This window comes from Thunnus albacares, chromosome 16, assembly GCF_914725855.1.
Source record: "Thunnus albacares chromosome 16, fThuAlb1.1, whole genome shotgun sequence".
NCBI lineage: Eukaryota > Metazoa > Chordata > Actinopteri > Scombriformes > Scombridae > Thunnus > Thunnus albacares.
Genome location: NC_058121.1, coordinates 11,187,379 through 11,202,361, shown reverse-complemented (window position 1 = coordinate 11,202,361; position 14,983 = coordinate 11,187,379). Strand labels below are relative to the sequence as shown.

The 14,983-nt window shown below is 42.2% G+C and overlaps 2 long non-coding RNA genes across 2 annotated transcripts in view; one reads left to right on the top strand and one right to left on the bottom strand.

Annotated features, from left to right (window-relative positions):
• Positions 1 to 7,243, top strand: part of LOC122965707 — a 41,093-nt gene extending 33,850 nt beyond the window's left edge. Inside the window, exons 2-3 of the long non-coding RNA XR_006398284.1 lie at positions 6,055 to 6,326; positions 6,594 to 7,243. This is a non-coding gene — a long non-coding RNA (uncharacterized LOC122965707). The remainder of the gene's footprint in view (positions 1 to 6,054; positions 6,327 to 6,593) is intronic.
• Positions 7,244 to 10,178: 2,935 nt separating this feature from the next.
• On the bottom strand, positions 10,179 to 12,176 carry LOC122965489. Its single transcript, XR_006398236.1, has 4 exons — positions 11,950 to 12,176; positions 11,477 to 11,575; positions 11,212 to 11,326; positions 10,179 to 11,087 (listed from the first exon to the last, which is right to left on the bottom strand). It is a non-coding gene; the product is annotated as an uncharacterized LOC122965489 (long non-coding RNA).
• Between the last annotated feature and the right edge of the window lie 2,807 nt (positions 12,177 to 14,983).

The window sequence follows — 14,983 nt, the reverse complement described above, 5'->3', positions numbered from 1 at the left end:
AAATCAATTCCTACACCAGAGGCACTTACGGTGAAACGCTGTACACCATGCTGCATAATTCCATCATAAGGAGGCGATGAATCAATGGGCCAGAATCATATTTGATCATCATTTCACACTGTATGTTGTTTATCTCATTTTCAGATAATAGCTACAAGTTGTCACTCAAAACTAGATTTTCTGCCTTCTCAGTCAACAAAAGGTGATCTCAACTGAATCTTTGAGTTTTAGGTGAGTTTGTAATAAATGTAGTTCATTTGAAATGTTGAAAAATAATCCAAAATAGATTTGATAAATGGATTCAGATTCTATTAAATGCCATCGAACCCTAACCCTACACACACACACACACTAACAAACATCTTGCTGTACACACCTGATACTTGTACCCTGTCATTCCGATGTTCCCCAAATCCTTCTCCCTCCTCCCCATTAACCCCTGTCACCTTGCCCCTCCCGGCACATCCCCGTGGTTAAGCCGGCATTATCAGCGGGCTCATTAGGACAGCATTAGTGTCAGAGATGGACACAGTGATATGGCTCCACAGCTGGATCAGGGAAGCCAGAGAAGACCCCAAGCCGTTTTTTTTTACCTACTTCCCGGCCTCTCAGTCTCTTCATGCTATTGTTTAGGGATGCCTCAGTTCTGACACTGAATGTCAGAGGTCACTCGTCCACAGGAGCCCATCCCGCTCCTTCTCCCTGGTGCACTGTCACTGTGATTCACCACTCACACGGGTCCCTGTCACTCGGCCCCGACACAGCTGTCACTCACGCTCGCATGCATGTGAATATGCACAGCTACGCTCGCGGGCAGACACATACTTTTATCACTGGCGGCTCCTCGCAGGCCCTCGTCTGCTTAGAAATCACAGCAACTCTTGATGATACACAAAAACCTCAGACAGTAGCTGAGGCTCTTCTTCCACAAACACAATAACCCAGTGTTGTTGGAGGCATGCTTTTACTCATACTCAAGGCAAATATACACCTAACATCTATCATCAAGGTCAACAAAAGATAAAGGAATGTATTTATTTAATTACTTCCTGCAGGAAAATCCAAGCCTAATATAGAGGTTTCAGCGGTTTCATTTCAGCTGAGATGTTCCTTCTAAGAAGTCCTCTGGTTCAACATTTAACTTATCAGGTTACAGTCATATCTGCCTGACAGGTGTTAATAGTTTAATAAATGATCTCCATCCTGCAGTGATTTATTACAGGCAGTTTGTTTATGTGAAGCTTGTTTGAAGACTTTCCAAAAGATAAAGCCAACTATTAATTGATTTACTATTCATCTCCATCTCAAGATAATGGTGATATTCTATGAGAGGCCTTGATTTCATTGTTGTCCAAACTCTATTAAGAACAAATAAATAAGCCACACTGTTGTCCTCGCTGATGTGTTTGTTTATTACGATAAACATGAACACTGTAGTTTATTTTCAGTGGATCCCGCATACACTGTCCTGCTGCTGTGAATACTCACTAGTGCACCAAATCCATGGCTAAAAATAGTCCCTAACAAACACACAATTTACTTCTGTCTGAGTGACTGTTTTTTTTCTTTTTTTCTGAGTAATTTTTTTTTTTAAAAACTGTTTTTAAAAATTAAAACAGACATAAAATTCACAACATACAACAATACCATGTGGTCAAAACCAGTCAATATCAATTTAGGAAAGAAAAATCGCCCTGTCGGATTGCCATGTTAGCATCTTTTCCACGTGAAGCAAACCAGAGTGTCCGACTCACAGATAGAGACCCAGCAGCCTTGGCCCTGTGACCCAGATAGCACCACTTAGAAAACCACTGCCCACATTCCCATCGCCAGCAAATGGCTCCTTCTCCTAATCATTAACACACAAATGGACCGTGTTCCTGTGTGTGTGAGAGAGTGCATGTGTGTGCCGATGTGTGTGTTTGTTGCGTACTTGGAGCTTGACGCAAAGCTGTGATAGACATAAAAAGCTGAGACCCACTTAGAGCCTCGGTTTAAATATAGCAACACAAGATACTTGCAGTCATGGTCAGAGTCTCTACCCGTGTGTGTGTTGTGTGTGTGTGTGTGTGTGTGTATCTGTGTGTGCAATATGTGCTTGTGTACTTAAGAGCGGATGTTTGAATGGGTGTGTTAATCTATTTAAAAAAAAAAAAAAAGAAAGAAACCGGTGGACATTGCTTAACCTTTTCATCTGCAAAGGTGCTGTAATTTTTATGATACAAGGAGTGTTTGATCTGTGCGGTGTGTGTGTGTGTGTGTGTGTGGAGCTGCATTCCCAATAACCTGCTCAAACCCGGCTCCCTCTCCTTGTGTTTATATCTCATAAAAGTATAAAAACCCAAAAGAAGCTGTCAGAAGTCTCACTGTGATTTTTTTCTCTCCGCCCCCTAAGGCCGTTCATTTAAAAAAAAGAAGAGAGAATAAGTGAAAGAAAGAGAAAGGGAAAGAACAAAAAAAAAAAAAGAAAGCGGAGCAGGTGAAGAGATGAAAAGCCAGTGAAGGCCTGACTCAACAGTATCGGGTGTTGAGGTGTGTATACGCAGAGATCAGAGGTGAGAGGATGTGTGTGTGTGGGAGTGAGTGCGAGAAGGTCTCTCGCGTCGTTGCAGAAGTGATCGGCCTCACCTCTTGTCAGGTGACTGGTGTCCTTCTCAGCGACCCACCTCAGGGGAGGGGAGGAGGGGGAGGAAGGGGGGGGGTCTGATAGGCTGCTCAGGCCCTAAGGAGACAGGTGAGGGTCGAAGTTCAGAGCCTGACGGCCAGGGTCTTATGTGAGGCAAAGAGAAGGGTTCAACAACACCAATGATCTGAACTGATCTGCCTTTTAAATAATCATGACTGCCTGAAGTCCCCCAACAGTATCATCATAATTTCATTTTATCCTTCATATTGCAACATTTTTATCTCACAGGTGTTGAAATGTCATTAACATAAAACATTAACATAAAAAATCAATGACTCAGTTGCATTCTGTATTATTTTCAACCAGCTACTATCAATTATTTTCATCATCAATTAATCTGCCTATTGTTTCTAGTTAATAGATTAATAGTTGACTCTATGAAATATCTAAAAATATTTAAAAGAAGGTGGTGCATTCAAATGTCTTGTTTGTCCGAATAACTCCAAAATCCAAAGATAATCAGTTAGTAATGATATAAAACAGAGAAATGCAGCAAATCATCACATTTGAAACAGCAAAAAGGCGACAATTTGCTTAATAAATTCTGTTGATCAGTTAATTCATTTATCGACTAATCATTTTAGCACTAATGCAAGCAAAAAAAGCATAAAAACAAAGCAGATGAGAGAGTTCAAAAAGCCATATGTTTATACAGTGGACCTCCCCTTAAATTAGGAATAAAGAAATCTAAAAAAAATTAAATAAACAGTTAAAATTGTTGACAATCATTTTTTATTACTTTTTTTTTTACTGTAATACTGTATATGCTTGCTGCTGTTTATATCCTGTACTTTGCACTTTAATCCCTCTGTGTTTCTATTTCTCAACAATTCCCTCATTTTCCTCCTTATGACACAGAAAGGGAGAAGCAGGGAGCGGCGGTATTGGTCTGATTATGAGAATGAATGAATAACTTCCTGCTGGTGGTGGTGGTGGTAGTGAGAGTGGGCGTGTAAGTGTGTTTGTTATCTGGCCCGGGTGTTTTTATCAGGATCAAACGGCAGCTCGGGCATTAGCTACAGAGGACTCTGCTCTTTTATCTGCACTGGCAGGGATAATAATTCTGTTCATGCAGAAAGCAGCAGCAACAGAGGCGGGTTGTGTTAAAGGAAAAACTACTAAGGCAGGGGATTTGGAGAAGGGAATTCACCCACATAAGTCTCACGCAACACATCCAAATCACTTAAAGACACAAGTTGCGCTGTCTGTCTGCTTCCCCTATGAGTGCCTTGCTCAAGAGCACCTTGGCAGGGATCATATGAAGAAGAGTCTGTGCACTTTTTCCCATTTGGGAGCTGGACCAAGTCGCCTTCCAGTCCCAAACTTGTTTTTCTAGCTAGCAGGGTACCACCGCCTATCACACTTCCCAAACCTCTGGTGATTTTCCACTCTGCACTATTGTAGTGAACAGAGGTGGAGGTACAATTGTTCCAAAATGACTGCCAACAAATCATCACTGATGAACATGTTTGTTCTTTTATTTAAAGGAATTCTTCCTTTCGGGTGTGTGTCAGCCTGTTTGAGTACCCCCAAAGGAAGGGCAGTTATTATCCTGGAGCAGTTGCAGCAGTAATTTTTAGAATTGGAGACCATGACGCATTTTGTTTTCCTCGCACAGATATTCTTGATCTTGGCCATAGAAACATCAACATTCAGTATCCAAGCCCGCTTCTGTAACCAGTGCTGTTATTGTTTGGTCAACACAGAGTGACAGAGAAACTCAGCTCTTGCCAAAACTATTGCCAAATGAATCCTGGATTTTGTGTTTTTTTTGTTTATGCATGAACACAAACCAGAAGTTTACAGCTAAATAATATTGATATTTCCAAATTTATGAAGTCTCCTCTCGGACGGATCTATAAGGTTTCAGGGGACTTCCGCTCTCAGCTGAGGGTGGCCCCGCTCTAGACCTAAGTCGGCTCAGAGATCATCTAGAGACAGACGCAGAGCAGGTATGGATTAACATAATCCACCTAAATCAACTCTCTGGATGACAGCCAAAAAGCCTGAGCAGCTTGTGCACATACAGTACACCTTCATACAGTATACATACTCCACCCCCGCCTTCCCCTCCTCTTCTCAGGTCATACAGAAAATCTTTGACATGATAATTACATGAAGTGCCTCCTCACTTTTAAAGAACACTATAAATCATCCCCGTTGCTCTTTTAACAGATGAACACACCTGCATACACCTGAACATCACTCATCACCTTGGGCAATCACTGTATGCAGAATTATACCCAGCAATTTGGTGATATTGCCCCAATTGAGGACCGAGTGTATAATGAGTGCATGGGGAGATGTACCCACGGTATATGTTTTCATTGCATATTAAATCATTGCCGTCCCACCCTGACAATGTCTTTGAACTGTCAGGGAGCAGACATTTTCATGCCAGATATATGGATTTTTCACCCAACCCCCTTAATTTTAGTACAACACAATGCAGAGTGAGGGACATGGAGGGGGGCGGTGAGGAGTGGGGGTCTGTCGTTTGATGTGTTCTTACCCTATCCAAAGTAAAATATCCCTTTAGCTTTGATGTGTTACCTTAAAACCCTTCCCCCCTGCTTCCTTGGTTCCCTTGCGGGAAGGTAAGCGTAATCACGCACACACATGCTTAGTTCTTGGCCTGGTATACATACAGTAGATGAGACTAATTGTGTGTGTGTGTGCCCTTATGTGCATGTATGAAGCCATTGAGGTTGCATAGCTTGCCAACATCCCTTTATTCTAGCCATGGTACAACAGGGATTCGACGGGGCTTTGGGAGATTTAATCGCTCTGGGAGTTTGAGCAAGTAAGAGGAAATACCTTTAACAAGCAGAGTCAAAGTGTGATTAGCGTTCATTTTTTCCTCAAGTCTGTTAGTTTATGTGTGCGCCGGCCTGCTCTGGTGACTCACATCCCTCAAGTAATGACACATTATCCCTCAACACACACAGTAAGCCCCCGCTACTTTACAGCCATGATCAAAAGCAGTAGGCATACATGTTGTTTCATCACTCCAATCCACTAACTGAGCTCAATCATTGCTTTTATGACAAGTCTCAAACTTTAAATCCAAGTTATTGCTTTTATGATAAATCCTTCAGCTATGTCAGGCCCAGCTTCTATTTATGTTGAACCTCGAAAGTCCCAATCCCGGCTTTCAGGACAAATCTGGAACGGTAGTTCTGTTTATGATGAACTCCTAACCTTAAGCCAGCCATGCAGCCTTAACGAGGGTTCTGCCAGTTCGGTCCGGCAGTAATACAGTCGCTCCCCCCCCCCCTCTTCCCTCCCCAGTTGGACACTAACGAGACGCCGCACACTGACCTCTGCAGTGGCTCAAATTAGATGTAAATTGTGCCTGATTTTTACAGGGGTCCCTAACGCGATCCAGATCCCCCCGCCATCGTGGCCAGCGGGTCAACGCCGTGAGAACGTCTTGCTCCCTAACGACATTTGGAGTGGTCGATGAGAGGGGTCGCGGGTAATGGTGACCTCACTGGCCTACACTTCACTTCCTTCTAATTAGAGCACTGGGCCAGATCAAAGGAGCCAACCGCATCGCAGCGGGAGAGCTACTGAAGAAGGAGGGAGGGTAGTAAAGACGAAGAGGAGGAGGAAGACGAGGGGGCAGGAGGAGGGTGAGGTAGAAGCCTTTTCTATAAGTAACAGGGTGCGGTGAGGATGGGGGAGAATTTTTTTTTTCATTAGTCCTGGGGGTCAATGGAGCACTCAACCTGTGTGCAGCAGTATGGATCCTCTTCTATAGGTGGCAGAAGTACCTTAAAGAGGAGAGACTAATAGAGAGGTAGTGGAGGGGAGAAATGTATTTGTGTGAGAGGTAGAGAGGGAGGAGCGAGGCAAGGAGGGTTAAGCAGAGGAGAGAATAAACCATTATTTCATGGCCTTTCAGGAGAAAACCTCAGCACTGTCTACTGGCCTGCCTGCTCTGTGTCTGGCCACAGCTGTGGAGACGGACCCAGACGCACAGGAAGTGGAGCATTTAGCACTTCCTCACCCCCGGATGTGTGTGCGGGTGGAGCCCCCAATTTTGAACATATGGACAAATGCAACGTGGCTATTCACACACACACACACACACAAACACACACACACACCAAAAACATTAATCTCTTGTGGAAGCCTCGGACACATAAGACCGTCACACAATAACAAGCGCCAGATTACATCTGTTTCCATGGTTACTAATGAGAGCACAAGCAGGCTGGATTAGAATATATAATTGAAGGTATCCACATGAGGACATTTTGTTCCAGTTGAATAAGTATGTGAGGTACAAGATATAAAACGGCGGAGAGATTTCCTGGAAGTCACTGTGCTTTACTGTATTTCATGTTTTGTTTTACAGGACTGCCAAGTAAGGCCCAAAAATTATATATACAGTAATTGCTTTCAGAGAATCTGTATTGAATATGTTAAGTGCACTGACTGTGGATTAAAGGAGACATGCTTTTTGTGAGTTTCTGTTAATTTTATACTGTTTTGATGTTTGATGTCTGTGTTAAACATAGTCAAAGTTCCAAAACTTGAGGTGAACATATGTAAAAAATGCTCCCTGCAAGTCAAAAGCCAGGGCTTCAGCTTGCCCTGAATGCTTCATTTGCAATGTTGCCTCTACTTCCTCCTTGTGATGGAATCTGATTGTTTGCACATGCCCACAAACAACCGTCTGATGTGTAGCCTTTGTTGCTAACGTTGTTGCTAAGTTTGTTTCATTGGTTGTTCACGTTGTCCACTTGCATATCTTGGATCAAAATCAGGCTTGAACATGTACCAATGTATTTGAGGAGTTTATATTTATAGAAAGAATGAGGGAAAAAAAAGTGAAATCCTGCTACTGTTTGTTTATGTAGCCTCCCAAGTCGCTGTTGCCAAATATGCAGCTTCTGGACTCTGGCAAATATGCAGCTTCTGGACTCTGGCAAAGATGCAGCTTTTGGAAGCTGGCCAATCAGTACAGAGTGGGCTCATCGAGAAGGGGGCCTTAAAGAAACAGGAGCGAAAGCGGCCTGTTTCATATGGAGGCTGAACTGAGGGGCTCCATAAAGGACCAGTATAAGATAAATAAGCAGTTTTTTGAACTGTAAATCATGCAAAGATATTCCAGTAGAGCCCCAGAATAGAAATATAGACCTAGAAATGTGCGTCATACGTCCCCTTTAAGATTTAATATTGCAAGTTGGGAATGAGCTATTTTATCTTAACATGCGATGTTCAGGTACTTTTTTCATAAAGATCCTCATATTCACTGCCATGTTTGGAGCAGCTTGCATGGTAATGAAAGAATTATTTTATTCTCTTGTCTGGTCATTTCCGTGACTCATCCCTAATGCGGTTATTCAGACAACAAAAATGCAACAGCAAGCAAAAATTCTAGTGAATCCAGTAACACACATTGGCCTCATGCAAAAAGAAAAGTATTTTTGTGTTAATTAGTTAAAGCTTTTTGATTCAATCCACTACTCTGTCTGTGTTCAGATCAGAACAAAAAAGTCCACTGTTCATGATGATGTATAGAATTTTTGCAATCATTATTGTGCTTTATAGGTAGATACAACAGAAGGTGTTAGGATTAAAACAATTTAAACTGCTGTAACAAAAGGGTTAGTGACACAAATACTGTTTGAATATAGGAAACTTATTAAGATATTAGAATGACACTAGTGTTGCTATTGTTTGTTGGACTGGTAACTAAGCAGATGAAGATATTTTAAACAAATCTAATGCAAGTATTTGATAAATCCTTATGATAGGTGTTAGTACAATTCAAGAACAGTCATTGAAGATGATTTTATTTTTAAGCGACAAAGAATCTTTTGGGGAAAACACATAGTGCTCTTTAAGGGTTTTAGTGCATTAGAGAACACTGCGTTCTTTCACATCTATGGATCTTGTAAGTGCTTGGACACTATGTACTGCGGTGTCAAGTTTCAAGACTGTGCCCCAAAATGCACTGTGCTGTTGTGAATGTATGGCATGCTAAGTTCATTACGTTTGTTGTTATTGCTCTGGTTTTGCTTTTGCATTATAATTAGTGTGATTTTTTTTTTTTTTTTTTTACAGTGCATCTCACCAATTTCAACAATTTAATGACCAGGCCTGAATGAGTGAGCGTGTTCCAATATTGTTTCTATAAAACCTAATCAACATTTTATTATTGTTAACCATATGGTCGGAATGCAAGCCAAGGTAATACAGCACAACAAAGTTTTAATGGTAATTTTCCAGTGATCTGCTATCTAAACTCAGTCAAATCCACTGGTTTCTGTTCTTGAGCTGGATGAAACAGAGGCTATAGCTCCAATGTGCTGCTGACCTCTCCTATGTGTTCTCATAAGCGTGCTGTGGATGGGAAGATTGGGAATTTCATATGCGTGGAGCTATGTGTAGGGATCAGCGAACAGTGAAACTTCAGCCTGGGAAGTTCACGGTGCTTTGATGGAGCCAGAATTCCTGGAGCTTCTCGTAATCGTGGGATAAGGCTGTGTCATCCCTGTCACTCACCTGGATTTATCAGCAGGAAATCTGGAAATGAGACGGCATTCCTGCCCCCTTCTCGAAACTCAGACAGGTCGAAACAGCGGACAAAGAGGGCCACAGTAACAGATGAGATGTGATCTGATGCTGTGCAGGTCTCACACTTTGTCAGAGTATATAATCTCTCAAAATCAGTTTTGAATGTTTTTAAATGAAGAACAGAGAGTTTTGCTAAAATAAACCTCTCATAGATCACAGTGATTAAAAACCTGTTTGTAAAAGTCAAAAAGCAGACCCTCCTCGGTCAGCTGTGTGCACCCCTCGGGGCGAACCAGTGAACTATACAACCCCCTACTATTGATGTTGACATGTTCACTGACCTAGTCTATCAACACACACACACACATACACACACACATAATTGGTCTACCCTTTCCGTGCTAACAGACCCTGATATCATCTGTGTCGTCTGATATGCTCTGATCCGACCTCAGTATGAGCCTGGGCTGCCCTCTGGTTCTGTATGTACCCATCAGAGCATAAGACCCCCAGTGGGCTCACTGACCCTGAGATGAGCTTCTCTCCAGTGTCCTGCAGGGTTAGAAAGCGTTTCTTTTTTTTTTTTTAATTTATGGGATGTACAACCAATGCAGCTGCAAATCACTGACACCAACTATGTTGCCAGCGTGTGTGTGAATAAAATGTTATTTCAAAGGGCCACATTCATAGAAATTCACATTTATAAATGATGCCCTGAAGCTAGCTATTCCTTTAATTTCTTTTTATAAAGAACCATTGAATATATTTAAAATCATATTTTCCATGCATAATTCTGGCTTTTCATAGGTCACAATACAGCTCTGTAATCCGTTGATTTTGCCAAATATATGAATATTGCTTAAAAGATTAGCTGATTAAGCAATTTAAAGACATTACCTTTTTTATGACATTTTATAGACTAAACAATTTCTAGATTAGTTGTTGAAAGAAAAGTCTCAGATTGATCAATAATGAAAACAGTTGTATTTATGTATGAATAGGGGTGTGCAGGAGGATTCATTTTATCATGCAATGGCGTATTAGTGACAGGTGCCTTTATAAACATGCACCAGAGTCTGTACTGCTGCTGCAACATGCACACTTCTGCAATGTTTCACATGGAGTCATTCGGGTACAAAAATGCAAACAAGCCGACTAACAGCCAGCTATCCACACCAGCTCATTATGGTAACAATTATTGGGGTAATCAATTGGCCAAATTATAGACCAATAACTGAGGCCTTATTGTGTGATGGGGAACACAGCGGCCTTCTTCTCCGCCGTCCGTTCCGAGTGCATCATTTTGGGCTTGACCCCGTGCACCCATTCAACCCCTCCGCTCTCTTCCCCAACCCTAATACCTTCCTGTCTCCATTATTGGGCTGTGGAGGTCACGCTGTGTAAAGGTCAGGGTTTAGGGGTCATGCTGTCACTCAGACGGGCGCCAAAAATAGGTGCCGTGTGATTTTAACCACGGAAGAGCTGGGAGCTACGGTCTATCAGTGTGGTGAGTTATGTCTCCATGTCATTAACCTCCTTTACACAAAGCTTAACATACACTCCCAAACACCCACACACCTACATATTAGAGAATGCGCTACTGTATATTGACGAAACAACTGTATGGTTGTTGTTTGACCCAAATACCAAGTTCATTGTTCACAACACAAAAGCAAACTAACTGAAGGAAAACAGTTCTTGAAACTAGCCCACAGGAATCCAGTGATAATAGCTGTGAGGAGAGGTGGCCAGGCTGTTAAAACACTGGTAAAATCCTTGAGGTTGGCTGTAGCTGGGGCCTGGCCTGTATACAGGGCTCTTTGATGGATGTTTGCTGGCACAGACTCAGGCATCAGCCACGGTGCTAACGCTGCAATGTAAATCAAAGATGCTCTGTTAGCGCTGCAGCATAAATCAATCACATCCTCGCTAACACAGTCTGCAGGAGCTGAATGGACCTGCATCACAGGCTGCATTCCCAAACAGTGTCTCACCTGCGCTGCGGTGGCAACGTGACTGTTATGGCTTAGCAGGACTATCTCTTCCTGTTCTTCTTTTAACACACACACTTGCACCCACACTCTGAGTTATATGTCTCTCTCCAAGGAGCTGCAACATGAGAATACTTCTTAAGGCTCTTGTGAATAGGACAAGGTGATGTACCTCATTAACTGACACGCAAGTGACAAATGGGCGCAGTGTGTTGTAAGTGTGTGCAGGTATCTACAGTTACCTGGAAGTTAAGAGGAAATAGTTTACCTTACAAGTCTGGTTATGCATGTTTAAGATTCCCTGCATCTGCCATGGGAGTGTGTTTAGAAGTCCTTATCTGGAGAAAGCACTGCAGAGCAAAGGGCGCTGTTAAGAAAGAGAGGATGTAAAATATCCAAAGTCAAAGACTTGGCAAGCGTCAGACTTTTTGTTTGGTCTTTTATTACTTGTAATGTAGTAAACGCACAAATATGTGATTGCGTGAGTTATTGCAAAATCTTGGCGCTGAGGTTTTATTTGTTCTCAGTTTTCTGTTGTTTTGTGTTTGCAGTTTTGTCACTTTCCTCATGAGTGAAATGAGATTTCAGGTATTCGTTTTCATTCCAAACAAAATGCACATGAACTTGAAAAATGAACTTGAAAAATGAAGACATGGAAAAAAAACAACAAAAAAAAAAACCCCTCCAAAAAACGTATTTGACATTTCTCTCAAAAGGAAGAAAAATGATAATAAATCACACCTGTGAGAGCTTTTCCTCTTCTAGTGGATGAGAAGTTTTGGAGCTGCCCGTATCCGCCGCTATGAAGATTCCTGCCTCCCCTCTAGTATAAAAACTATCAAATCATGTGATTGATCTCCGCTGAGAGGAGAGAACGCAACAGGCTGGATGGGCCACTGCTTGCCACCACTGAGGATGGTATGTGGGTGTGTGTGAGAAAAAAGTGAAGATGAGACAGACAGAGCTCAAGAGGGAAAGAGACTTGTTTAATAGGGAGAGCGGGGCACATAGTTTTTTTTTGGGGGGGGGGGGGGGGGGGGGGGGGGGGGTTTGCCAAGAGAGAGATGACAGATGGAAAGAGAAGGCTTAGAAGACACAAGAAAAAAAAAGTGAAAAAACCAGACTAAAGAAGCTGACATCAAGAGGAAAAGAAGTTTGGATGAGTCAAAATGAGAGGGATCAGCGACAGAGACCCCATTAACCTGAAGCCAGGTGTAAATCACACGGAGAGCTGCCGGTCTGGGCCTCGCTTTCTGGAAAAGGACTTTGTTTGTTCCTCTGACCTACTGATTACTGCGCTATTTCTCAACGGCTTTGTCTCACAGTAGTTAGAATCTGAATGAGGTGACATTCACATGACGGATGCCCCGCGAGCACAATGAGCTTGAAAGCAGGGAGGAGCGGAAGAGTTGAGCAATTGTTCATATTCCATGTTGCATACCTGATGTCACATTTAAGTCTTTACAGCTCAGTTTTCTCAAAGCGGTTAGAGACAAGTGGCTGCACGTGTACATGCGTGTGGGCGTTAGGAGTTTGCATACTGTTAAATATATTTGTTGTCAACATTTCACTCAGAAGTTTTAGGTTACTGTTTGTGTACGGACAAGAATCAATTTTTTTTTTTTTTTTTGGAGCGAAAATGTGTGAGTTCCCCAAACAGAGTAGAAGCTGTGATATACCGGTGTCATAATCCTCTTCTAATCCGATTAGTTTCATGTATAAACTCTGTCCTGCGGGTGATGAGGGACGAGGAGACATACACGAACTCTCTCCAAGACTTCGTCACACCTGGAGCCTCCAACTTCCAGGCGTCACACTCGACTGAACGGAAGTCTGATCCCTGATAAGGATTGCGGGTCTCTGGGATCGGGGTTGGAGAGAGAGAGAGAGAGTGAAACTGTGGGAAGGGGAGCGATGGCTAAATGTGGGGTTGGTATGTATGTATTCTTAAGTGGGTGGGTGGGGGGGGGGGTGGAAGGTTTGCGCTTGGATGGGGCGGGTGACAGAATGATGATGGGGGCGGATCAGAGCCCAAAGCTGTTTTTTTTAAGGTGGGAAGGGTTGATTGATTAACGGTTTGAAGCCCCTGGGGGAAACCTGGGTTGAACTTCCTGTTCTGTTCTCACGTGTTGCCTCAAACTGTAGAAAATTTTAACATCCTCTTCCTTAAAAAAAAAAAAAAGATTCAACAATACTCCAAGGAGATCTCTGAGTTTACTAGATACTGTTACTTAATTGAACAAATATGCTTGTTTTGCATCTACTTGTCATTGTCTACGTAACCGGCATGCATGTAAAACATCCTGCATTTTCTGTTGAGTCACCATGTCTTCAAGCATTGGCAATAAACCATGAAAACTTCAGTATGTAGAAATCATATTTCCATTCATGCTGTGGAACTGTAACTCAAGTAGCTGATTTACCTCGAGGATGCACAGGCAGCAAAAAAAGGTGCATTGTAAAAAATTTTTATGCATAAGTAAAAAACCTAAAGGAACAATAGAGTGTTTGTGGAGAACGTACGGAGCAGCGGGGGTAAGAGGCGGAGAGAGAAAAAAAGAGTGGTTTGAGCAGAAGTTGTTATGCAAGTTAAGAAGGAATGCAAAGTGTTTGAAAAGATATTAGATAGAGCTGGCAGAACATTCTCTGTGTTTGGCTGTGAAGCGATGCTGCGAACGCCAAGCCCTGTTCCTCCGGCGAGGCCCAGTACTACGACTGAACAGAATGCTCCGTAATACACACACACAAACACATAGACTATATGCACACAGACGCACATAACACGTGCATACAGCATTGCCCAAGGGGCTGCTAACAGGCTGCATAGCGAGATAGGGACTGGAGAATTTAGTCACTGTGTGAAATTGGTTTCATTAGTTTGTAACTGGCAGATTATATAACAGTTGCACGAGGCGCGTGACAACTCAATTTTTAAAAAAATATTTTATTGCATCTTATCAGCATTATAAGTAGCCCCGGTCTGTCAGATAACATGATCTCATAAAAATAATCACGAATGTTATGTAAAAAATCTAATCTAATTGTAGTATAACATTGTTCTGTGAGAAATTGAAAATGCAAGTAACCATAGAAACTGCACTGCTTGGCGCTATGTTACCAATGAACTGGTGATGAACAAACTTGTCTTTGTTTTTGTTGTCATTTGGTTAGTGGCCATGGTATAAAACTCATTATACACTTTGAAATGTCTTGATATAGAAAATAACGGACACTGTGTTGTACATTATTATTTCTACTACTCACAATCCTACTGTCAGTACTAATATATCAGCTACTTCTGTTATTACTTCGTCTTTCACTATGGTTACTAGTACCACTATTCCTATTGTTACTACTGCCAGTACTACAACTGCTGCTATCACTGCTTCAACTGTTACTAATACTTCTACTAGCGCTACCATTGCTACTACATTTCTGATGCTACTGCTACTACAACCGTCAGTTTCATACTACCACCACTTCAGCAAGATATTAAATATTCAGGATGTGTTTGTTCAAGGACAGAAATCGTTCTGGTGTCACAATAAGGACGTAAAAAAGGTTAAAGATAAGAGATGGAGGGATAGGGAAATCCCAGACATTGATTATGTTTATGCTTTTTTAATGACCTCTGAGCAGAGGCACAGTGTCGGAGGAAGGCATCAGTGATGCATGTTAAACCAGTCACTCACTCACCAGCGACACAGGGAGCCTCTGGACCACAGAATGTCCCGACACAGCGTTTTTCATTTTCCATGCATCGCAGAGAGAGAGA